Source organism: Hipposideros armiger, unplaced genomic scaffold (assembly GCF_001890085.2).
Source record: "Hipposideros armiger isolate ML-2016 unplaced genomic scaffold, ASM189008v1 scaffold_53, whole genome shotgun sequence".
Lineage (NCBI taxonomy): Eukaryota > Metazoa > Chordata > Mammalia > Chiroptera > Hipposideridae > Hipposideros > Hipposideros armiger.
The window spans coordinates 3,946,657-3,952,427 of record NW_017731403.1 but is presented as its reverse complement, the minus strand read 5'-3'; the positions used below and the strand labels follow the sequence as shown (position 1 = coordinate 3,952,427).

The following is a 5,771-nucleotide window of genomic DNA, read 5'->3' as shown; positions in this document are numbered from 1 at the left end:
TATACCTGTGGAAAAATTGTTATAGAATATGTTCAAGACCAAGTGGAGATAATTCATTTATCTGTTTTTTTAGCATTCAAATTAGGGAAAAGCAAGCAGACACTACATGCATAGTGGCTTTCACCAAATTCTTTCTCCAGCTGACATAATATCAGTCCTCATGGGTTAGATGCCATTGTCATGGACAAAAAGGAGGGAGGTAGGGAGAGTTTTATGTTATTTAATGAAGATTGAAATTCAAAAAAAATTTTACCTGGAAGAGAACAGAAAAGAAAGAAGAAACTTCAGACTAAGCATTCATCAAACTTCTAACTAACTTGGACTAAGATTCGAAACAAATATGTGAAGTCTCAGCTCAAAGACAAATTTTTCAAAAACTGATAAGCCCTTAACAGACAAGGCTGAGGTACAAAAAGATCTAAACCACAGCTATATACACAAGGTCTGACAATTAAGTTCGCGAATTCATCCTAGAAAAAGTGCTACATACCTCTTTGCTGAATATCACTATGGTCACCTTCAAGGTACTCCCCTTGGGAAGCTATGCACTGATGCCAGTGCCTAGTCCACCCTTCAAAGCAATCTTGGAACTCTTCTTCTGGAGTGGCCATCAGAGCTGTTGTCATATTACCCTTGATGTCTTGAATGTCATCAAAATGTCTTCCTTTCAATATTTCCTTTATCTTCATGTACAGAAAGAAATCATTGGGGGTCAGATAAGGTGAGTAGGGAGGGTGTTCCAATACAGTTATTTGTTTCCTGGCTAAAAACTCCCTCACAAACAATACTGTGTGAGCTGGTACATTGTCGTGACGCAAGAGCCATGAATTGTTGGTGAAGGTGAGGTCATCTAACTTTTTCATGCAGCCTTTTCAGCACTTCCAAATAGTAAGCTTGGCTAACTTTTTCCAGTTGGTACAAATTCATAATGAATAATCCCTCTGATATCAAAAAAGGTTAACAACATCATTGCAACAAGTTCGTGAGCTTAATTGTCAGACCTTGTAAGTCCAAAATGTACGATCTATAATTCAAACCTTATTACTTAAAAAAAAGTGGATTTTCATCTGGGCTTTCAGTTTTCCTCCTTTCTAATTGTGTGCCAAAATAAACAGAATTGTTCATATGCTGGTACATAAAATCATTTTTATAGTATTACATGCTGTCAACTATCACATGAATAATATTGTAAAGGATGTTACCAGGAATGAGTGGTTTTTAGTATTAATCAAAGGAAGAAAACCTCTTTTACTAGCTAAATGCACTGGTCACCACTGACCCCTCTGAGGCCCAGGCACATGCTGCTTCTCAGCGAGGTTCAGTCAGTCCCAGACATGTCATCACTGAACACAGGTACATATTCACTGACTCCAGCATTTCCTGGTTGGCTGAATACTTTTGACTGACGATGCTCCAATGATTTGGTGTTTTGGCTGTTCCCCCTTCTGAACACAAAGATCTCTGTTGTACCTGCTGAGGGTCATCTTCAGAATAAAAAGGCCCGAAGTTCATGGTTGAAAATAGCAAGCGCTCCACCATTTACATGTTCCAATACCATGTGAGCCTTAGAGAATCCTCATTAAGCAGCCAGAGCGGAAGGTGTATTGTTTGCATGTGGAAGATATGTTTTGGTCCTAGCTGAATCTTTGTTCTCATAAACTCTTTGTATTCTTGTATTGACAGGTAGCCAGTTACCACAGAGAATGGAAAAGAAACCAGATTTAGTTAGCCTTTGCCTCAAAGGATCCTGGATTCCACAGGTCCATTTGACTGCACTATCATGACTATGAATAATAACATTCCTGATTATTTCTGCTGCTACATTTGCTAGTAAATGTGAATACTATATTGACACCAAAGGGTCAAAGTCAGGCTTAAAGTCTATGATAAAGTCAAAGATAAAAACTTTGAAATAACATACTCTTTTGGTGAAAGAATGAGAAAGCAGGCATTCATATAGTGTTGTAGGGAGTGCAAATTGGTACAACTTCCATGGAAGACAACTCAGCCATAGCTATCAACACTGCACGAACATTTTGGCCAAGCAATTCCACTTCTAGAAAATTATCCTGAAAATATATACTCAGATATGCAAATTAACATGTTTACAAGTGTATTATTCACAGTATTGTTTATAATAGAAAAGTTTGAAAACTAAATGTCCATTAACAGGGGACCAGTTAAATAAATATGGTACATCCATCTAGAATACTCTACAGCCATCAAAAAGAATGAGACAACTCTCTATGTGCTGATGTAAAAGCATCCTCAAGAGACATTGCTAAGTGAAGAAAAGCAAGGTGCGGAACAGAATACAATGTTATCATGAGTGTTAAAAACATACCTGTGAAAATGACCTATATGATGTATTATTATATAGATAGTCATAATATAGTTTCTGTACAGACTGTCTTAGGAGGATGTGTAACAGACTAGCATCAATTATTGCTTCTGGGAGCTCACTATCTGGATGCCTAGGGTGGGAGAAAAACTTACTTTTTATTGTTTATCTTTTTGTAATTTTTAAAAAACATTATATAGTACTTTTATTAAGCGTAAACCCATATCAGTATTCCTAAACTGTAAACAATGGGGAATTGAAGTATCAAAGGATACACATTAGGGATTATACATAACAGACAAAAACACCTTTAGTTTGTTTTTGTTTTTGTTTTTTTTTAAGATTTTATTGGGGAATTGGGGGAGGGGAAAAGCTCTGGGGAATTGGGGGAAGGGGAACAGACAAGTTGCTGCCCTTCCGTTCTTCAGTCTAGTTGTGGAGGACATTGCTTCACTGGCCCAGGCTGGCACCATCATCGCGCTCTTCCCAGGCGAGGCAGATCATCGCTGGCCTCTGGACGGCTGCTCACGACGGCTGCTCATGGCAGCTGCTGGCCACCGGCTACACACGGTAGCTTATGGCAGCCCACTGCAGTAAGGGACTGTAGCCTACGCCGTCACCGGCGACCCACAGCAGCCCAGCCCCAGGTGGAGCTGCCATTCACCATCTTAGCTGCAGAGAGCAGTGTCACTGGTCCTCATATGTGGGATCCGAACCGGGGCCCTCTGGCCTCCCAAGCCAGTTCTTAACCAATGCGCCACTCGGCCGGCCCCCTTTAGTTTTATTATTGACTTGATACAATCAATGTGTAGTGTTTAGCCAAAACTGAAATCCTTATTAAGGAAACATTTTTGCAGATACTGCCTTGTCTTTATCTTTCTGTGCCTTTAACTTTTGTTTGACTTTCAGCAGTTCTGCCGGGGTAACTTTTTTATCTTCTAGTGCTATCTCCTGAGCTTTCTTAAGAGAGCCAATTCCTGATCATATTCTTTTAATCTTTGCCATCCTTGAGCTCTATGGTACAGTGCTTTGGTATTTGATGGGTCTATTTTAAGAGCTTCCATTGCTCCCTGCCAATTTGACATCTTCAATTTCCAAGCACCAACACTCAGCATGCAGCTAAAAGCTACAGGATGCAGCTTTGATCTATCTGCTTTCTCAGTAACAGCCTTTGAACCTTCCACATATCCTAAAGCTTTTGTATATTTTTTAATGTCCATCTTCGAGTTCTGGGATTTGAAAAAAGTATTTCCAATGTTTTTTAAGCCTTCTGTTGTTAATATTGAATCTACATCTTTTAAATCTATATCTGCATCCTCGGGGAAATCTGGATGACTGTGACCAGAACCATCTTTGGGGGATATTTCCCAATCATCTCTTTCCTTCAATTCTCTGTATTCTGCAATAATACACAATTTGGCTGGTTTTTCACCTTTCACTTCTACATTTTCCAGAATTCTTGCCACTCCCATTCCTTTAATCACTTGGCCAAATACCACATGTTTCCCATCCAAACGAGGAGTTGGAACTGCTATGATCAAGAACTGAAACCATTTGTATTGCAGCCTGCACTTGCCATGCTCAATAAACCCTCCTGGTCATCCTTATAATAGAAATTTTCACCTTCCAATTTTTTACCATAAATGCTTTCTACACCTGTCCCATTCCAATTTGAGAAGTCTCCACCCTGGATCATAAATTTCTTAATAATTTGATGGCACGGGCATCCTTTGAAATGGAGAGGTTTCCCAGTGTTGGGTGCAATGCCTTTTTCTCCTATACACAATTCATGCAAGTTTTCTGCAGTTTTGGGTACAATGTCTGCAAACAAACCTAAGACAATTCAGCCAAATCGCTCGCCTCCGATGTCCACATCAAAGAAGACGAGGGGTGACTGGGGTTAGAGGGCTTCTCCTGGGGGGAGGGATGTTACAGTTTGACTTGCAGACAGACGCATATGGAAGCAGGCTGAGAGCACCTCCTGGCCACCCAGCAGCTGAAACCCCAGAGTGGCTCTCTCCAGGTAAACCTGGCGGTAGCACTGACCTCTTTTTATAATCTTTTAAGTTTTGTAGGATATGCAAATTTTGCCAGTTTGAAAAATACATGAACAATATATAATTTGAAAAATCCATGCCACTGTCTTTTATAAGGGAGTAGATTAGCGTGGGGAAGAAGAGAGACATCTTAAATGACTTATTTTTGCTACTTCTTAGCAGCTCTGCTGAAAGCGGTGATGGAGAAAATTTATTTGCTTAACAAACACTTATATAGTACTTCTCTGTACCGGGTCCTGTTGTAAGCACTTTATAAATATTTAATTCAAGCCTCATAACAACCCTAGGAAATAGATGCTCTACAGATGAGAAAACTAAGCACAGAAAGATTAAGTAACTTAATAACAGAAAGAAAGTGGCAGAGACAGGATTTGAACCCCAACTGTGTGGCTCTAGAATTTATGCTGTCTACGGATGATGCTGCTGTGTTGTACATCATCATGTCATGATGTGAAAACTGTGGCCTCGATCACCTTTAATATAGTCAACCAAAGCAGTCATATTCTAAAAAATTAATTCAGAACCTCACCCCACTCCCCTTTTATTTTTTCTGGGCCTTCAATAATATGTAGAGACCATTCATTCTCCCATTTGAAGGTGGCAGGACTTTAGTCAATTCCCAGAATTCTTTTGGTGTCTATACTGTAAAAGCCTGAGCCCGAAGTTCTATGTTGATGAACTTCACCAAAGTACATGGGAAAGAAAAGGAAGAGGCAGCTTTGCCAAAATGATTTGATAAGGGAGAGAAAAGTAATGTCCTCAAAAGAAAAAGAAGACAATCTTTTTCTTGTTAAATTAGGTCAAATAGAACTTCCAAATCAAGTTAACACAACAGAGATCGCTTATTATGTGCAGAATACTATTGGGTTGTCGGAAAAGTCATGATGCATTATTGTAACAAAAAACGTAGAAAAAAATACGTCATGACTTTTCTGACAGCTCAGTAGTTTAACATCCATAAATATGAGAAAGATAGTAAGTATTTACCATAGACAATTCAGAGTCCTGTCTTATCCTGGATTCACTGAGTATCTCAGATACTTATCTGCTTCCTGCACCGAAGGGGTCCTCATGTATAACAGTGGCTAAATTGATTTTCTACTATTGTATACATATACGACTATACATTATCCCTAATCTTCAAGGAAGTTCTCTAAGGAAGGTCTTTGTTGTAGGCAAAATTTTTAAGACAGCCCCCAAAGATGTCTTGCCCTCATCCCTGTGACTATAATGAGATTTCACTCTGGTGATTATATTAGGTTATAGGACACAGTTGACTTGAACAAAGGGAGATTATCTGGGTGGGCCTGATCTAAATACTGAGCCATGAAAAGCAGATAGCCCTTAAACGACTGACAACAGAAGTCAGAAAC

The 5,771-nt window shown here is 39.3% G+C and overlaps 1 pseudogene; it reads right to left on the bottom strand.

Moving 5' to 3' along the window:
- Nucleotides 1-3,178: 3,178 nt before the first annotated feature.
- Nucleotides 3,179-4,264, bottom strand: LOC109381771 (peptidyl-prolyl cis-trans isomerase D pseudogene; annotated as a pseudogene).
- Nucleotides 4,265-5,771: the final 1,507 nt, after the last annotated feature.